We start from the raw sequence: 20,283 nt of genomic DNA on the forward strand, positions 1-20,283 counted from the left end.
CTGCCGACCCCAGTGGCATTACAATTACATGCCCCCCTTCATCTTCTCCTAGAAGGACAACTTACATAGTTGGGGACCCATCTAATTTGACTCTACAAGGAAACACTGCCAGTTCTTATAGCCCATGCTTACCTAAGAAGGAGCAGCTTTACTTGAACACAGAATAAACATATCAGCAGCAATAATGCACTGTCATACAGTTTTCCCATGAAAGGCAGACAAGATCATGTAGTTAGAGGTGGGCTTAAGACATGTTAAGATGTGTCAGAAGTCATAAGAGAATACTGTAGAAGTGAAGCTATGCTGCTGTTTTGCTTGTATCGTATTCATGCAGAGGACCTGGATTATTAAGAATAAAAATATTATATCTGTATCTGAATGCTTGTTCACTTATTTTATCCCTGTTCTACACACATGATTCATCTTCCTTGAGGCTTTTTCCGTTGTGATGAGTGGAAGTAATACAGTAATATATTCCTATACCACAACATCGTGGCTCTAACAGAGGCAGACTCAAGGCTGCCAAAACCACTTCAGAGTATGAGGATGCAGTACCAATAAAGTAGTGTCTGGCAAAGAGAGAGAGAGAGAGAGAGAGAGATTAAAAATAAAGGGAGGAGAAGACTCTGCAAACAGTCTGCCTGAAGCTTCTCTAGTGTCTCCATCCAGAGGGAAGAGCCTGGCAAATGGTTCACAACAGCAACTGCCAAGAGCCGAATCCTCTCCCTGCCCTGCAAGCGCTACCATATCCCTAGTAATACTGTCAGCACAATCCTACCCAAATGCACACAGGATGCAGCAGTGCCAGAGCAGGAGTTTTGGCTACTGGAGGGAGGGGACATTTCTCCCCTTGCCCTGGGGTAAGCCCCAGCAGCCTCAACAGGTCAACTTGGATATGCACCTGCAATATCACTGGTACAGGTCTGCATTGATCTGTGCAGACAGATCAGGCCTGGGAAGGGAGTTTGGATTCAGTGTTTGCCACCACCACTGAACCTGCCCCCCTGATCTGCCCACCCTACCCCACCATACCAGTTACCTCCCCACCCCTTTAATCCCCCTTCCTGTCCTCTCCTGGCCAGTTCTGCCCCTTGCAAAGGGCTTACCTGCTCTGGTGAGTCTCTGTCACTCCACTGGCATTCACAGGAAGACTCCAGCCTTACCGCTGGCATGCAGACTCACACTGCCACAAAGCACTTTACAGTGCTTTTGTAGCAGCCAGTGGTGGTGGAACACATTGCCATTAGTCAGGATTTGGCCATGTATGTTGTGCTGATCTTAATTTAAGCCACTCTGGGAGCTAATTTTGCATAGCACAAAAGCAAATTAATAAAATAAAACCAATCACTTTATCTTTCCTCCGAAACAGCACAAAAGATCTGACTGTGGCCAGATGAGCTCCCAGCACCTGAACTGAGGGGGCAACTGCACATGCAGCAGCAACCAGTGGATACATATATAGCAGTGGTGGTCCTGGGCTTTTTTCCAGGACTGCCCCTCTGTTTGCTGCTCCTGGTCCCTGACATGGAAGTAACTGCAGTGAGTTGAAGCCTCTCGTGTGCAATTCTGCACTGCTCTGGGCCGCCCTCCTTTCTCTCCTCCAAGGACAGGAAAGACACCGCCCAGAGCTGTGTGAAATGGCACCAAGAGTCTCCTAGTGCACTGCCACTCTGGTGCATATCTTTTGACTCCTTGGAGAAGACAAAAGACAGAGCGCAGGCCCCAGGGTGGTGCAGAACTGCACCCAGAGTGGCTGCCACTCCAGGCGCGATGCGGGTTTGGGTCGTGTCTTTTGTCTCCTCTGAGGAGACGAAAGACACGGCCCAGAATCACACCCAGAGTGGCTGTGAGTTGTAACTCACAGTCACTCTGGATGTTATTCCACGCTGCACCCTCCTTCATCAGGAGAAGGGTTTTATTTTTTTTTAAGGCAGCGTTAAAGATGTCGGCAGAGTTGCCAGCTTCTTTATCTTAAAAAAAAAAAAAAGATAAACGGGCAGTGGGGGAGCAAGTCTGGCAGTGCTGCCCCTGCAGGTGTGGCGCCCAGGGCATTTGCACCCTTGGCCCCCCCCCAGGTACGTCACTGATGTGTAGATTTTCTGTTAGCTGTATTAATGCAATAAAACACCTTTTCTTCCAAAATGTCCAAGCTATGTGGAAATAAGCATCTCTATAACAAATAAACCTTAACATATGGTTATGGCAACATATGGCAACATTAACATAAGGAATCACCAGTTTGTTTCATCGTGCATGCCATAAGATAAATTGGCCTGAATACTTACCCCACCCCATCCCCAGATTCCACTGAACTTATTTGATTCTCACTCCATTCACAATGGACAGTGTCATCAAACACGGAAGCCTTGACATCTTAGTTGTCTAAAGATGCATGCATTAATGTATGGTGCACAGCATGCTTTGAAACCCCCTCCTTTTTAAAAATTCTGTAATGTGATTTGACATGTGGAACATATACTGACACTTAGGCATACAGCATGCATTTTTCTTATACTTTTCAAGGCCCCTGGGGGTAGATTCTTTCAAGAAGTGGTTGTTGATAATGTTGCATATTGCTGGAACACTGTGTGAAAAAAAAGTTAAGCTAAAATTAGCATAAAGAAAAAACAGTTTAATTATGTTTTAGGCTATAATTATACAGCCTGTGTTAATAGATGGCTCTGCTATGGACTGCAAGAATAAGACGTAACTAATGTAAGACTCGTGAACAATTTTATGTTAAATAAAACTACATTCTGTATTCGCGGCTGCTCATGTGGTTGCTGGGGCATGTTGGTTCGACTCTGCTGAGCCGTTGCTTCGGCGACTACACTGGCTGCCGGTTCTGTTCCAGACCCAATTCAAGGTGCTAGTTTTGACTTTTAAAGCCCTTTATGGCCCGGGGCCGGGGTATTTGAGGGACCGCCTCCTTCCTTATAATCCTGCCCATACTCTTAGATCACCTGGGGGGGGCCCTTTTGACCTCCCCAAGAGATGTGAGAGAGGCGGCGGCCAGGAAGAGGGCCTTCTCAGTGGTGGCCCCCGAACTTTGGAATACCCTTTCCTTAGAATTGAGAACTGCTCCCTCGTTGCTAATATTTCGGTGTGGACTGAAGACCTTTTTATTTCAAAAAGCTTTTAATTGTTGACAGGCTGGCTGGCTTCCTTCTCTTTTTTCTCTTTTATATTAGAATCCACGGGGCTTGTTTTAGATCTTTTAAATATGTGCAACTGTTTTAATTATTGTTTTTAATTGCTATTTTTGTATTTTAATTGTTGTAGGCTGCCTTGTGTGCCCATGGGGCAAAAAGGCGGGATATAAATTAATAAAATAATAATATTTCAATAATACATAAGTGGTCTCCATTTATCCACCAGGGGTACCACTGAAATAAATCTACTCTTTTTCTGTACAGTCTCAGTCAATTTATCTGTTTCATCTATTTCAGAAGATATAATCAACCACTCACAGAAGGTTTTGTTGCCTCTTTCAAATGCAGAAGCAAGGCTATCTTAACTGCAATCAGCAATTCAGTTTTTACGGCTGTACTCTACCTGTTTGACCAGTAACCTGGAACTAACTTGCAACTCCACCTGGGATGAAATATATCAATTTCCTTTTTAGACTGGTTTGGTCAGGACTAAGATATATCCAGAAACATCATAAGAACATAAGAACAGCCCCACTGGATCAGGCCATAGACCCATCTAGTCCAGCTTCCTGTATCTCACAGCGGCCCACCAAATGCCCCAGGGAGCACACCAGATAACAAGAGACCTCATCCTGGTGCCCTTCCTTGCATCTGGCATTCTGACATAGCCCATTTCTAAAATCAGGAGGTTGTACATACACATCATGGCTTGTAACCCGTAATGGATTTTTCCTCCAGAAACTTGTCCAATCCCCTTTTAAAGGCATCCAGGCCAGACGCCATCACCACATCTTGTGGCAAGGAGTTCCACAGACCAACCACACGCTGAGTAAAGAAATATTTTCTTTTGTCTGTTCTAACTCTCCCAACACTTAATTTTAGTGGATGTCCCCTGGTTCTGGTGTTATGTGAGAGTGTAAAGAGCATCTCCCTATCCACTCTGTCCATCCCCTGCATAATTTTGTATGTCTCAATCATGTCCCCCCGAGGTGCCTCTTTTCTAGGCTGAAGAGGCCCAAATGCTGTAGCCTTTCCTCATAAGGAAGGTGCCCCAGCCCCGTAATCATCTTAGTCGCTCTCTTTTGCACCTTTTCCATTTTGCTATGTCTTTTTTGAGATGCGGCGACCAGAACTGGACACAATACTCCAGGTGTGGCCTTACCATCCAAACATTGAAACATCCAAATATACACTCATGTAAATATATAATTAATTTTTTTCCCCCACAGATTCAGTAATATTAAAGGAAAGATGTTCTCAGAGGTAAGAAAATTTTGCAAAAGGAGATATCTGGAGTTTCCCCAGAGTCAGAGTCAAAATTGGTCTGAAGATCTTTTGCTACTGAGACCCAACATAGTGTCTGTTTGCAAAGAACAGAGGGTTTATACTTGTGTACTTGATCTAATGTACCTCTCAGTGTAGCCATTTTAGTGTGGCACCCAGTACAAAGAAATCCAGAATATTAATATAATGAAGTGGAATGCTTTCCCAGCTGTGCTAATGGGTTTGCATTCTCTTCATAATGAGGCACCACTTGAGTTAATTAACAGTACTTAGCACATACTTCACGAGTCTTTGTCTGGCCTCCAATTCAATTAACACTTCTCTTCTTCCTCTTCCCCTTTGACAGAGTTACCAAGAGGGCAGATTGACCTGCCACTAGTAAAAGAACAACAACCACTCCAAACTATTATGATTGAGACATACAAAATTATGCAGGGGATGGACAGAGTGGATAGAGAGATGCTCTTGACACTCTCACATAACACCAGAACCAGGGGACATCCACTAAAATTAAGTGTTGGGAGCGTTAGAACAGACAAGATAAAATATTTCTTTACTCAGCGTGTGGTTGGTCTGTGGAACTCCTTGCCACAGGATGTGGTGATAGCGTCTAGCCTGGACGCCTTTAAAAGGGGATTGGACAAGTCTCTGGAGGAAAAATCCATTACAGGGTACAAGCCATGATGTGTATGCGCAACCTCCTGATTTTAGAAATGGGCTATGTCAGAATGCCAGATGCAAGGGAGGGCACCAGGATGAGGTCTCTTGTTATCTGGTGTGCTCCCTGGGGCATTTGGTGGGCCGCTGTGAGATACAGGAAGCTGGACTAGATGGGCCTATGGCCTCATCCAGTGAGGCTGTTCTTATGTTCTTATGGGTAAAGAGAGAGTTAACTGGTCAACCTTGAAAAACCAGCCCATACCTTTGCCTCTGGGGTAAAAATGTGACTCTGCAAGTGTTACTATGGGCAAAAAAGCATCCACATCTTCTACGGGATACCAGCACTAAGTGTAACTTCATCTGAAAAATTAGAGCTTTTTAAAGGGTTCCTTTGAATCTGCCTTAAGCTGCCTGCAGACTGGACTTACTTATTGCAGCAAATTATCTCAGCACAAGTAGCCAGGGGCAAATAACCACGTGCTCCTGAAATGATTAAGACTGAAAAGAGCTGGCTTTGGGGCATGAATGTAAGGTGATTGCACAGGCCTACAAAATTGAGGGTCAGAAAAGTTTTCCCCAAACTTTATGGTGGTTTGAAATGAATTTGGGGTGCCAATTCCAAAAATGGCATCCGTTTTTCCCTATCACGTCTAGTTTTGGAGACATGGCAATGCCTCATTAGTGAATGGTTCAAGCAGCTTCCTCATGAGGAAACCATAGTATAGGCTTCCTCATGAGGAAGCTGCTTGAACCATTCACTAAAGAGGCTATGCCATGTCTCCAAAACTAGACATGATAGGGCAAAACGGATGCCATTTTTGAAATCAGCACCCCAAATATACCCAGGAATTGGTGTAACATTTAAGGAAGCAAAATGTGTTTTAGCCTGTGTTATTTAGAGAATCAGAAGCCTTCAGTAAGTTCCTTATAAGATCCCACACGCACCACCCTTAAATCTGTGACAGCTGCATTTTATTCTTTGTGAATCAAATAATGGTGCTCAAACACAACTGCTAAAAAAAAATACAGTTGCAGTTGGGTACCAAAAATCAATCCATGCTGAAATCAGCAATTGGCATCAAGGCCTAGCACCTTTGCTCATGGAAGAATAGTCTAAAATGTCAACTGGCAAAGATAAAATCTATAGAGCCAAGGTGGTGTAGTGGTTAGGGAGGTGGACTTAGGTTCAAATCCTCCCTCCACCATGAAGCTTCCTGGGTGACCTTGGGCCAGTCACTTTCTCTTAACTTCATCTACCTCACAGGGTTGTTGTGAGGACAAAATGAGGGGAGCAGCTGTGTATATTGCCCTAGGGCTGTGAACAATAAATAGATGCCATAGGGCAGGCATGTCCAAATTCGAACAGGTCGTGATCTACTTTTTCTGGCCAAAAGTGCCAGTGTTCTACCACCATGAAAATTAAGTTTCAAATTAGTTTCAAATCAAATTTTAACCCAATAAAATTGGAGGATTCCTCCCCCCATTTTTAATGAACCTTCTGTCATTTACTTGGATGTGATCAGCTGTTAAGCAAATTAAGCAAAAAGAAAACAGAGAGACGAAGATCCAGTAAGAACTGCGAGGGGAAATGAAAAGTACATTTTTTCTTAAAGTTTTATTGAGTAATAACTTTCTTTAACTGTCTTAATAACTTTCTTTAACTTTTATTGAGTAATTTGTGTTAAATTTAGGTCAAGTATTGATCCAGGCTGATCTTGCACAATCTTTAATATTTTGCTCTTGCTCATTAGTGAGACGTCTGAGCCTACATTTAATCCACCAGCTTTTTGAAGTTGGGTGAATATTGCATGAGGACCAGTCTCAGGGAATCCTGGAGATGTTCATCTGTCATGTTGGAACGTTGTGTACTTTGTCATTTTCAGATGGGAAAACGCAGATTCACACAAATAAGTTGAACCGAAACAGGAGTGTACAGCTTCACTGCATCTTCTCAAGTTGGGAAATTTGACTCTAGGCAATAACTTCCAAAACGATTCTTGCTCAGCATGGGTCTTGAGAAAAATGTCATTTTTAAGGGTTAATATTTCGTTTTCAAGAGATGGCTTGTTCAATGAGTAATTTTTACTGATAGCAGCTGCAGTGTCTTTAATGTCCACATCTACTTTGAATGGTTATGAAAAGTACTCCACAACTGTTCCAATTTTTTGGAAGTCACAGAATATATTGAATTCCTGGATAACAGAACAGATTTCTGTCACATACTTCTCGTTCTGAAAAACAAAATTTGGATATTGTCCCAGATGGTCCTGTGTATTAGGAAAATGATCAAAAGTGTTGTTTGCAAGGTCAGTCATCATTAGCTCAAATTTGCTCTTGTTGAATGAAACTGTACTCACCATTTCGCCAATGCATTTGTTTTTACCTTGTAGTTCAAGGTTTATATCACTTAGTTCGCCTGTAAAGTCAGCGAGAAATGCCAGATCACATAACCACTCCTCATCTTCCAACTCTGCTTGGTCATCTCCCCTCTCCTTCAAAAAACTTCTTATTTCATTCAGAAAATCACAAAATCTTTGCACAAATTTGTGCCTACTTAGCCACCTTACATCTGTGTGCAAAATGATTTCCGCTGCCCCTTCATCAAGAGTAAGATTGAAAAGCCGTCTTTGAAGTGATCTTCCACGAATGGAATTTACAATTTTGACAGTGATGTCCATGACAGTCTTTGTACTGAGTCTCTTGCTTGCCAAAACTTGCTGGTGAATGATGCAGTGGTAAGAAAGGAAATCTGGGAAGTCGTCACGCTGCCTGTAGAGGGCTATGAAACCATTAACCTCACCTGTCATTGCTCTTGCTCTATCAGTAGTGATGGAAACAAGTCTATGCAATGGAAGATTACACTTTGTCACAAAAGAATGGAAAGAACTGAATATTTCCTGACAGGTAGTTCTCCCTTTTGAAGAATCATTCCAAGTAGTTCTTCTTTATCACTGAAGTCTTCAAAAACCATACGGATAAAGACTAGTAACTGGGCTATGTCTCTTATGTCTGTAGATTCATCCAGTTGGAGTGAGAAAGCAACACAATTTGAAACATCCTCCAACAATTGTTCAGTTGTGTCTCCACACATCTTTTCTATTCGCCGCAGGACGGTGTTTCTTGACAATTGTACATCTTGAATAGCAGCTATGATCTCTTATTTTTAAATCCTTCAAAAAGATTGTCAGCTGCTTCAAAAAAACAATCTTTTACAAATTCCCCTTCAGTGAAAGGTTTGCATTTCTTTGCTATCAGGCTGCTGACCTTGAAGGATGCTATCGTTGCATTGACCGAATGTGACCTTGGCTTCGCCATCAACTGTGGCTGAGTACCAATTTCGATTTAAGTTCTTTGAGCTTCAGTTTACGAATTTAACTTTTGGGTGGAAAATCAGCATCAAACTTTTTGCTGCGCAAAGCCTTATAATGACGTTCCAGATTACCCTTTTTGGGCAAGGATACTGGGGCGTTACAAATTAGACAACAACACTTGTCTTTCACCATGATGAAGTAGTCCATTTCCCAGTCATCATGAAAGTGGTAGGTTTTGCTCTTCTTTGGAACACTCATCTTCGTTATACTGGGGTGGCTCGATGTAAGAAGGCCAAATCTGCTAGGTTAGTATAAACACTGGCTGAATCTGGTCCAAAACTGTCACTGTCCCAAAGTATTAAAGATCAACAGGAACTGAAGACTTCTGGATGATGTGCAATACAAGCACTGGAGATGCCAAAACCACACATGCAGTTCTAAAAGTAAAAATAAGAATTCATCATACTGGCACCAATAATCAAATACCACCAAACAATCATCAAAAAACTCAAACACCTGTCCAGCAAACCAGATAAAATCAAATACCGCCAAACAAGTTCAAATACCACCACACACGATAAATTCTGCACACAGTGTAGAATCAACGCAAAGGCAAGGCGAAATAAAATTGCAGAGGCAAGCAAAAGTCACAGTGGTTTGAACCAATTCGAAGGCAAGGCATAGGCAAGTTAGAACAAAATTGGAAAAGCCCGCCAAAATCACCAAATTCTTGACACTTTGTTGTGTCTGCCCGAAAATGTTTAATGAAAGCGAAATATAAAGCAACCAACGACCAGCACACAACACAACTAATACGGTAAGTGTATTCAGTTAAAGCCCAGGCAAATGGATATCGCCCAGTATATAACACACTTCTAAGGGGTGTTGGGGCAGGGGCAGGAATGGGTGATTCTGATGAGAATCAGGTATGATGCCGGGCCTGTGGCGTCTCGTCATGAGGTGTAGGCGGCGGCCCCCTGGGGTACCCACAAACTATTGGCACAAAAACAAGAAGTGCCCCCAATACACCCGCAGGCAAGATTCCCGCAGGCAGGGAAAAAAGACAGGCAAAGGATCGGCGGCGGCGGCAAACCCTTGGCAGATGACCTGCCAGCATGAGCTCTCCTAGCGATGGGGCGAGCTGCTGGAGAGATGGAGCCAAGTGGGGCTGGCGATCTACCTCTGACCCCTCCATGATCTACAGGTAGATCTCGATCTACCTGTTGGACATGCCTGCCATAGGGAATAGAGCTCAGAACTGGAACCGTATATTAAAGATTCATTGTAAACCAGAATATGAAGTGCATCCTGGAAAGCAAGGTACTTTTTCCCCTTGAAACACTTCACCAATGAAAGAAAGTAACCAAGTGTGTAGGATAGGCAACCAGTAGACTAGTAGGGGATCAATGTGAGAAACACAATAGCCATGGTATTTAAACTGCTTAAACACAGTCCCTTAAAAAGCTTCTAAACTGTAATTGAAATGCCAGCATTCATTCTCCTTGTTTAACTGCTAGTAGATCAGTTTGCCCTATTCTTAAGGTCCTTGTGTATAACAGAAAGACGCACATCTGTTGTTGCAATCAGCAAACAAAATGGATGGCTACCACTGTAAACTTTGAAAACCACTGCTTGCTTGAAAAAGTATATACAGCTCTGATCCATTCATGTGTCAATTTCCACATACACTCACATAGCACTCTGTTCAATCTGCAGGATATGGAAGAGTAACAATCTAATTCTACCTAAACTTCCCCACTGGTGCTGTAGCACTGGCAGGAGCTACGCTGCATCCCATGGCACAATTTAGCAGGTGGAAAGTTCCCTCAGGGAAAGGGGACTTTTGTAAGTCCCAGCCTGTGCCAGTTATATATCTGGTGCAAGTCCAAGTTGATCCGTGTCAATGGATCAGACCCGGGAAAGGGAATAGGATACAGTGTGTTCCGGCGATCCAGCTCTCCTCCTGGACTCAATCTGCCCTGTCAACATCCTCCACCTGCCCTGTCACACCCTTACCTGCCCTTCCCCTGCCCCTGCACTGCTCAGAGTGGAGCGTACCTACTCGGGCAGGCATTGCTCTTTGCACTGGTGCCAGTGGGAAGGCTCTGGCTTTTCCATCAATGCTATTAACTTGCATACTGTCACAACATGCTTTATGGCACGTTTGAGACAGTCTGCACTCCACCAGTACAGAGGCTGGATAGTATTGTGCCAAAACATGCAGAAGCCTATTCCAGCAGGTGGATCATTTTTACCAGACTAGGAAAAATCTCTGAACAATCCATACATTTCTTCTGCAATCTTGGAAAGCAGGCCTGTACAATTTGTAACCTACCATACTGAATGTAGTCCACACACCATGTATGGCTGCCAACCAGAGCCTTGCTAAACCTGCTTGTGTGAGATTGAAAAAGAAGGGGAATTACCAACCAAAATGATCAAAATGGATGGCAGGCTATACTCAGCTAGGAAGTGGCTCAGTTCTGGACTAATATTTCAATATCCTTTGTGGGAGAGGGGGATCTTAATACCCTCATCTCAATGTTTCCAAAACTTTTCTTTGTTTAGCAGAAATTAGTGGGATAAAAATTTCTTTCCTATAAAAAAAATAATAACCATGGCCCTAATAGCATGATGGCCACACAGAAATGCAGCTTATATATACGAAGATCTAGCAGGATTTGTACTCACTAGTCCTATTGGCAAAGCTCCCTTATCTTATGAATGTTTCCCATCAAGTGGAAATATTCCCATTCAGCCTTCTAGAACACAATGTTCATGATTAAACATTTGGGTCAAAAGCTTTAAAGGTTGCTGAACTGATTGACTCTGGTGGATACCTGTGCAGTTTTGGCAACGTGAAAGACGGCAGTAGAATGCTCATCGTGAAAATTCTTGTCTGTTTAGGTAAAAAAATTAATTGCATAGTTTTCTTGTTATCTAACACTGGGCTTGATTCCAGGAAGGGATAAAGACAAGGAGGTCATCTTCATTCTTTTCAGTTCTATCAAATAAAAAGCATTCCTCATTCTTTTTTGTTACTATTTGGAAGTGGGTGTTCTGGTTTTCTTCCTTATTGTGATATCCCCCTTGTAGATGACTCAAGGCCCAATCCTGAAGATGTGCAGCACTGGCACTGAGCTCCAGCACCTGTGCTGGGTGTCACAAACATGCAGTAAGGCACATCTGTGACACCCTGCTCAAAGTCAGCATCAGCGCTGCCCAGTCGCTGGTTTGGTATTGTCAGACCAGTCGGCACTGAGCCCAATGCTGGCAGGACGCAGCCCAGAGCTAGGTAAGAGCTCCAGGTGGCGGTGAGGGTCTTGAGGGCAAGGGTGGGATGCATTCTGGGGAGAGGGCAGCATGGGGTGGGACAGGGGGAAGAACTGGGGCAGGACAGGGTTGGACCAGAATTCTGCTCCACCAGATCTTGAACTCTATGTCTGGCCAAAAGGCCCGGCATAGAATCTCTCAGGTCTGTGCCAGCAAAATAGCCAGTACAGACTTGAGAAGCCCCATTACAGGGTCTTAAAAAATGTGCTTACCCCATCAGCAAGCAGGAAGCAGATAAATTCATATCCAATTCTTTCTACTGCATGTGTGTATGCGGTGCAATCATATGTATTTTTACTCAGAAGTTTGACTAAATTCAGTAGGGATTACACCCAGTAAGCATGGACAGAATTGCAGACTCGGTTATCAAATATCAAAAGGGCAGGAGCAACTGACTTGATACAGTCATTCCAAGCGACTATGAAGTGTCCACATGGGAAACATCCCTTCCTCCCCATTTGTTCTTTCAAGCACACTTAGAAGCTCAGGAAGTAGTAGTTAGGGAAAGGGTCCAATCAGTGTTTCATGTCTCCTGAAATCATCTCACTGCTTCACCAGAAAGGACAGTGCATTCCATGGTGGAATTTTTCCCATCGCAATCTGGAGATACCAAGACATAAATCAAGGAGCTTCTACATACAAAGAATGTAGTCTACACTGTCAAGTAGCTACAACCCTGCCTCCAAAGTACACTTTGCACAAATTATGTTTTCCTGAATTTAGGGCGCAATCCTATCCTGCGCTGGAACAGGCAAGGAGGCTTGTGGGGCCACCCACCACCTGCCCAGGAACGCCTCCCTCCTGCCTCCTCCCCACCCCCCGCCTACCTCAGAGCCTGAACTTCATGTTGGGCCGGAAGACCCGACACGGAGGCTCTTACATCTATGCTAGCGAAATAGCTGGCGCAGATGTGAGGAGACCCATTGTTGGGTCTTGCTTGGCTTTCCCCAAGGAGACTCCTAACAGCTTCCCAACAACTGCTGGATACAGCAGTAGCCACTTTGGCACCACTGCTCCAGCAGGTGCTGAGGAAGCATAGTATTGGGCTGTTATATAGCCTTTAATGGTTTGAAACCTAAATACTTGAAGGACAGTCTTTTCCCATATAAATCTCCCCATCATGTGAGGTCATTTAAAGAGACTCAGTTATGAATGCCCTCACCTTGCAACTATGGTGGATGAAGACTTGCAACAGGTCCCTTTCATTTGTGGTACCCAGCCTGTGAAATTCCCTCCCAGCTGAGATCAGAACCACCCTTTCTTTGTTGTCATTTAAAAGAAGGGGTAAAAACTTCTATTTCACCAAGCCTTGTTTTCTGCTCTGTTTTTTTGTGTTGGATTGCTTTGCTATCTCTTGTTATTTTTGTTGATTTGGATTAGTTTTATTTTGTTTAGGACACAATCCTAAGCAGGTCTGCTCAGAAGTAAGTCCTATTTTGTCCAATGGGACTTACTCTCAGGAAAGTGTGGTTAGGATTGCAGTCTTAATGTTTCACTGGTTTTGTACTGACATGGTAGTGATATTAACTGTTTGAGCTTTCCCATTGGATTAGGAAAGGGTACGTGTTGTCATTGCAAAACCCAACTTCCCAAGCCATATGCTGCCCTAATGACAATGACTGGAGAAGCACCTCAAATGCAGCAGCTTATCAACTGTAGGCCCATCAATTTAAGCATTTCTCTGTAGGGAAGAATATTTCAAAAACCTGAAGATCTAAAAGCAGAGGATGAGTCAAGTCAATAGCAGCATTGCTGTTCTCTTACTGCATGGCTACTCCTTCCCATTTCTATTTAGGCTGCAATCCTAAGCATATTGACCTTGAAGTGAGTTTCACTAAAGTCAGGGTGATTTGGTCAGGACCGGACCATACATTCTGGCAGCATTTGGATGGCATTTTCTTTTTTAACGTTTGAATGGAAAATAAACTATTCTTAACCCCAAATTCATCAGGACATTTGCAACACAAATTTTGGCTCAGTTCTAAAATGAGACTAGTACAGCACAAATGATCAAATGAGGGTACTGAAGCTATTATGAACAATAATCTGGATGTTTTAATTTTAATTTGGTTGCAGTGCACAAGTATTTCTGCTGGCCTTCATTTAAAAGTTGCTCAATCTGTGAGTAATCGAAGTACATCAAAAAGGGTGAATGTGACTTTGAACTTATGGAAAAATCTCCTGGCTTTGAAATGAGAACAATATGATTTGGATTTTGGGTGGAAAGTGCTCTCTCTCTCTCTCTCTCTCCCCCCCCCCCCCCACAAACAGATGACCTGCATTATTTATGTGAGTGGGGCTGGTGTGTGCAGCCCCATTTTCCAGTGCCAGTGCAGCCATACGAACGTAAGAACAGCCCCACTGGATCAGGCCATAGGCCCATCTAGTCCAACTTCCTGTATTTCACAGCGGCCCACCAAATGCCCCAGGGAGCACACCAGATAACAAGATACCTCATCCTGGTGCCCTCCCTTGCATCTGCATTCTGACATAACCCATTTCTAAAATCAGGAGGTTGCACATACACATCGTGGCTTGTAACCTGTAATGGATTTTTCCTCCAGAAACTTGTCCAATCCCCTTTTAAAGGCGTCCAGGCCAGACGCCATCACCACATCCTGTGGCAAGGAGTTCCACAGAGCAACCACACGCTGAGTAAAGAAATATTTTCTTTTGTCTGTCCTAACTCTCCCAACACTCAATTTTAGTGCATGTCCCCTGGTTCTGGTGTTATGTGAGAGTGTAAAGAGCATCTCCCTATCCACTCTGTCCATCCCCTGCATAATTTTGTATGTCTCAATCATGTCCCCCCTCAGGCGCCTCTTTTCTAGGCTGAAAAGGCCCAAACGCCACAGCCTTTCCTCATAAGGAAGGCGCCCCAGCCCAGTAATCATCTTAGTCGCTCTCTTTTGCACCTTTTCCATTTCCATTATGTCTTTTTTGAGATGCGGCGACCAGAACTGAACACAATACTCCAGGCGTGGCCTTACCATAGATTTGTACAACAGCATTATGATATTAGCCGTTTTGTTCTCAATACCTTTCCTAATGATCCCAAGCATAGAATTGGCCTTCTTTACTGCCGCCGCACATTGGGTCAACACTTTCATCGACCTGTCCACCACCACCCCAAGATCTCTCTCCTGATCTGTCACAGACAGCTCAGAACCCATCAGCCTATGTGAAATTTTGATTTTTCCCCCCAATGTGCATGACTTTACACTTACTGACATTGAAGCGCATCTGCCATTTTGCTGCCCATTCTGCCAGTCTGGAGAGATCCTTCTGGAGCTCCTCACAATCACTTCTGATCTTCACCACTCAGAAAAGTTTGGTGTCGTCTGCAAACTTTGCAACCTCACTGCTCAACCCTGTCTCCAGGTCATTTATGAAGAGGTTGAAAAGCACCAGTCCCAGAACAGATCCTTGGGGCACACCGTTTTTCACTTCTCTCCATTGTGAAAATTGCCAATTGACACCCACTCTCTGCTTCCTGGCCTTCAACCAGTTCTCAGTCCATGAGAGGACCTGTCCTCTAATTCCCTGACTGTGGAGTTTTTTCAGTAGCCTTTAGCGAGGGACCATGTTGAATGCCTTCTGAAAGTCCAGATAGATAATGTCTACAGGTTCTCCTGCATCCACATGCCTGTTGACCTTTTCAAAGAATTCTATAAGGTTCGTGAGGCAAGACTTACCCTTACAGAAGCCATGTTGATTCTCCCTCAGCAAGGCCCGTTCATCTCTGTGTTTTGAGATTCTATCTTTGATGAGGCATTCCACCATCTTACCCGGTATAGATGTTAGGCTGACCGGCCTATAGTTTCCCGGGTCCCCCCTCTTTCCCTTTTTAAAGATAGGCATGACATTTGCTATCCTCCAATCTTCTGGCACCGTGGCCGTTTTGAGAGAGAAGTTGCATATCTTAGTCAAGAGATCAGCAACTTCATTTTTCAATTCCTTAATAACTCTTGGGTGGATGCCATCAGGGCCCAGTGACTTATTGATCTTAATTTATCAATGAGGTCTGAAACATCTTCTCTTTTAACCTCTATCTGACTTAAATCCTTGGTCAGGAGGGGCCGTTCGGACAGCGGTATCTGCCCAAGGTCTTCTGCCGTGAAGACAGATGCAAAGAACTCATTTAATTTCTCTGCCATCTCTAAGTCTCCTTTTATCTCCCCTTTCCCCCCCTCACCATCCAGAGGGCCAACAGCTTCTCTGGCGGGTTTCCAGTCTTGCCAGTCAGGTGTGCACTGCATCCTATGGTGGGGGGACTGTCCCAGAGGCCTCCTCAAGGTATGGAAACATTTGTTCCCTTACCTCAAGGCTGCATTGAAGCTGCATGGGTGCTGGAAAGTTGGATAAAATTGGGCCCCCAGTTACTTGCATGCACACGTCACTGAAGCAGGGCTTTTATAGTTTACATTTGATGGTGCTGCAGTATCTTGAAATGAGCTGCAGGTTTACAGAAACAAGAAAGCTAAGGATTCCTCTTGTGATCTTCCACTTCACAACTGAATGACCTATATTTTGATTTTCTGGTTCAGTTGACTCCAGGTTTAACAGACAATGCCAACCTGCATGCCAGCATGACTGGCAGCTGCCCAAGTGGAGTAGTCTAACTGGATTGACTTGTCCCACTTGCGTCATGCAGAACTCTTGCCATAGCTAGCTCAGTGCAAGTTGCTCTTGCATTCTGGTCCAGCTGTAGACAGCATCAGAGTGTCTGAGAATGTCTGGGTCAAGTATGGTAGTTGGGGAAAGAAAACTGCATTTGCATTGATCGGGCAATAAAAGATGAAAAGAATGTATGGCAGCCCTTGTGACAGCAATAAAGTTAAGCCAGGGGTCTCCAAACCCCGGTCCTGGAGCCAGACACAGCCCGCGGCCAGCCTCTATCCAGCCCGCAGCCAGCCTCTGATCCCCTGAGAGCCTCTGGCCCAGTTGACCAAACACAACTGGAGTTGTGCTGCTGGGGTGGGGGAATGGGGGCCATTTAAGTGTGTGCTTTATTTCTTGGGCTGTGTTGGTGCTTGGAGAAATCCTGGGCATTTGAGCCCATTCATTTATTCATTCATCTAAGTTCCTTCTCTAATGTATTTATTTAAATTTTATTATTTAATTTTTTTCCGGCCCTCAACACTGTACCTGCTATTTGATGCGGCCCTACAGCCAAAAAGTTTAGAGACCCCTGTCTTAAGCTATTTCTTGTGCTAAGGTGATCACCACTGAGCTAATGCAGTGGTTGCTCAGTGAGATGTTGCATTTTCCTCTGAAGGAAAATCCCATCATAATATACACAGGAAACTGCAAGCTCCTACAACTTACGAAAAACTATATTTATTGTTTACACCCCATCTTTCTACACATATAATTGAAACAGCTGTTTTACAGGGGATCAATCCTATACATGTCTGCTCAGAAGCAAGTTCCATTGTGTTAAATGGGACTTACACCCAGAAAAGTGTGCATAGGATTGCAGCCTCACAGCCCAATTCTGCCCACTACCCCTCTGCTAATACAGTGTTGCCAAAATGGTGACCTCTGCGTCCTATGGTGTGGGGGCAGTTGCAGAAGTCTCCTCTGGGTAAGGGACTAATCATTCCCTTATTTGGAGGGAAGCCTTCATGGTGCTCAGAGGGTGTCTACTCAGAAACACAAGCTAAATATGTAACAGAGGTACATGTGGACCCACACTGCAGGATCAGGTCCAGAAAGGGGGTTAGGACATTGCTGGTTCCATTGCCACTTAACCCACCCCTCCTGGACATGATCTGCCCTTCCCCTGCCCCCATTGCCACCCTCCCCCACCCTCTCCTGCCTCTCCTGCTGACTTACCTGCTCTGACGAATGGCGGGAGAAGTGCTGGAGCCAGCAGGAAGGCTCAGGCCTTCCCACTGGCACTGTTGGCTGCACACTGGAGCACCCATGCCAACAGAGTGGCATGCTGTTGGAGTATCTTTTATCACTGGCACTAACTGTTTCACGGATTGAAAATGGCTGGTGTGTACTAAATGTCATTGGGGCTAATTTACAGCAGTGGGACAGTGGCTGCTGCCATAAATCTCAGGATAGAATTGGGATGTTATGTACTGAGGTTTTTTGTTTTTTTTTAAATATTGAAAAACATCAGAAATGTGATACTCCAGATGTGTTCTGAAGTGGTATAGGTTTTTAGCAGAAGCACTATATGAGTCCACAGTTCCTGTAGCATGGATCTTATAGAGCTGCTAAGCTTCTGCACATCATCAGAGAAATAAACAGAATAATTTTGAAATTCAATTTTTTTTCCATAAACATTTGCAACGTGCTAAGTTCAGTGCCAACAACTAACTGTGTTTTACTGGCACTTGTCGTTCCCCAAATGTTGTGGTGACGTTTATTGATAAATCCTGTTTTGATTCCCATCTTTGCCCAGAACCACAGTTCCCAGTGGAAATTTCATAGGATGAGTGAACCTTGCCATCAAAGGAGAACGTCAGAGGAATCTTTTGAGGTTAGGTTTGCTTTATGTGGATTTGGTGGTTTTAGGCACTTGCTGCATTTTGGAGTTAAAAGCCCTGCTTAGTGATGCAATGAAATGTCAGAATTGAAAGATAAGCAGAGCCAGGCAGAGATCCAACACATGGATGTACATCAGGGGAGATCATATTCCTCATATTAAAAACCATCACCTCCTCATCAATCCCGCAACATTCCAGATTTCTGTACATTTGGAAGCACTCAGACATACTGGGAAAGATTCAAGTCATAGAGCTACCACAGGGATAAATTTAACTTGTTAAAAAGCCACTAGATGCCTCATGGAAAACAGTATTTCACAATAACGATACTTGGCACTTACATAAGAAGTTGTATTTCAAAACATTGACTGAACTCTCACAACAGTGGCAGCTGGAGACATTCGAAGCGGGTTGGGCAAATGTACTGCATTATTCCACTTTCCTTTTCCATCTTTACAGGATGCCTCCACTCACTGCATAGACTGTAGGGAAATGGTGAAGCATCTTTCTGCTTGTGCCTTTGCCAAAGGCTTATAAAAATGCTTGGGTCTTGGTAACCTGCATGGGCACTATGTAGTCACATTCATCCTGCCATAAAAGATTTATTCTCATCCTTCCAAAACAGAAAGCACTGATATAATTTCTTTAGTATGATGCACACTCAGTAAAAAAACACTTTTCATGGGCTTGTGTGCCTTTCACTATATCCATGTAGTTATTTCTTCAATACATAGGTATTCAAAACGTCAGTGGTGTCGGTCAATACATCTGTGGAACAAGACTATAAATGTATATTTATTTCCATATGTGGTTTCAATGAGGCTGTCCCATTTGGAAACAATTGCCAGCTAATTTTAGACTATTACATGCCCTAGTTAACTGATGCAAAATCATTCGAAAGCTGCTTCCAAATTAAGAGCTTTGAGGCACCTTTGAGTCTCTCTTGTGCATTCTTTGTGGTTCTGCGAATGAGAGTGATATGGGACAAAAATATGAAAAAGCAATTTTGAAAGCTCTTTAAAGTGCACTGTTAGTCAGTGCAGGGATTTCATTTGCATTTCAATCTGTGTAAATAAAAAAGGTAATTAAAGGTTGCAGGTGTACTGAGCCTGAGGCAGGAAGCGTTCTGGTACAGCTGTGTGTAGGATTTTTGCTGAATTCACCTGATTGTGTGTGAGATTTATGCTAAACTCATTTTGCACTGTGAGAAGGTTGCCCATATTCCTTTGGTTAGAAGAATCCCCTCTTGTTTTGGTTGAAGTATGCAATAAGAAAATATTTCTATCCTCATTGACAGAAACAAGCACACTAGAACATCAGTTAGCACTGATAAATTAGCAGTGATATCTGAGCCTTTTTTGGCAGTTGTGCCATAAGTCAAGCCCAAGTTATGATCTAATGTTATTCTAGTCATAATGTAGCCCCTGCCCAAGTGTTTTGATGTCTACTTTAGTTTACTGAGATATGGAGCATGTAGGAACACAGAATGGGAAATTAAGGCAGCCCACTTACCAACTATTCTCCTTTCCCCAAGCCTCTCTCTCTCTCTCTCTCCCCCTTCTTCCGCTACCTGTTCCTGGTAAATGCCCATTTGTGGGAGTGGAGTATGGAAGCCTTGCTTAAGGCCAGGCATGAGAATGGAGACAGCAATCATATTTTCTGCCCACCATGAAGTGAGCTCCGGGGCCAGAAAACAAAAATAATGGGATGGAGAAAATGGTTGCTGCCGTAGTGGAGGGAATTCACAGCATCCTCCTTATTTTAAACAGGATGGGTGTGGAGGAAGGAGGTGGCCCAAGAGCTAAAGGTATAGGGGTGGAGCATCACACCTCCTTCTGTGGAACAGAGGAACAGTGGAGACCAAAGTTGTAGAAGCAAAGTGTAATTTTCAACAACGACAACGAATCAGAGGGAGTTTACCTCAGAGCTATTTCTGGAACTTCACAATCACTTATGAATGTCACCTTGCTGTGTAAAAGTTTATGAAGTGCTATGCCACAGAGGACATTTTATCAGTCTGAACAGATCCTTGGTTTTATA

Source organism: Tiliqua scincoides, chromosome 1, assembly GCF_035046505.1.
Source record: "Tiliqua scincoides isolate rTilSci1 chromosome 1, rTilSci1.hap2, whole genome shotgun sequence".
Taxonomy (NCBI): domain Eukaryota; kingdom Metazoa; phylum Chordata; class Lepidosauria; order Squamata; family Scincidae; genus Tiliqua; species Tiliqua scincoides.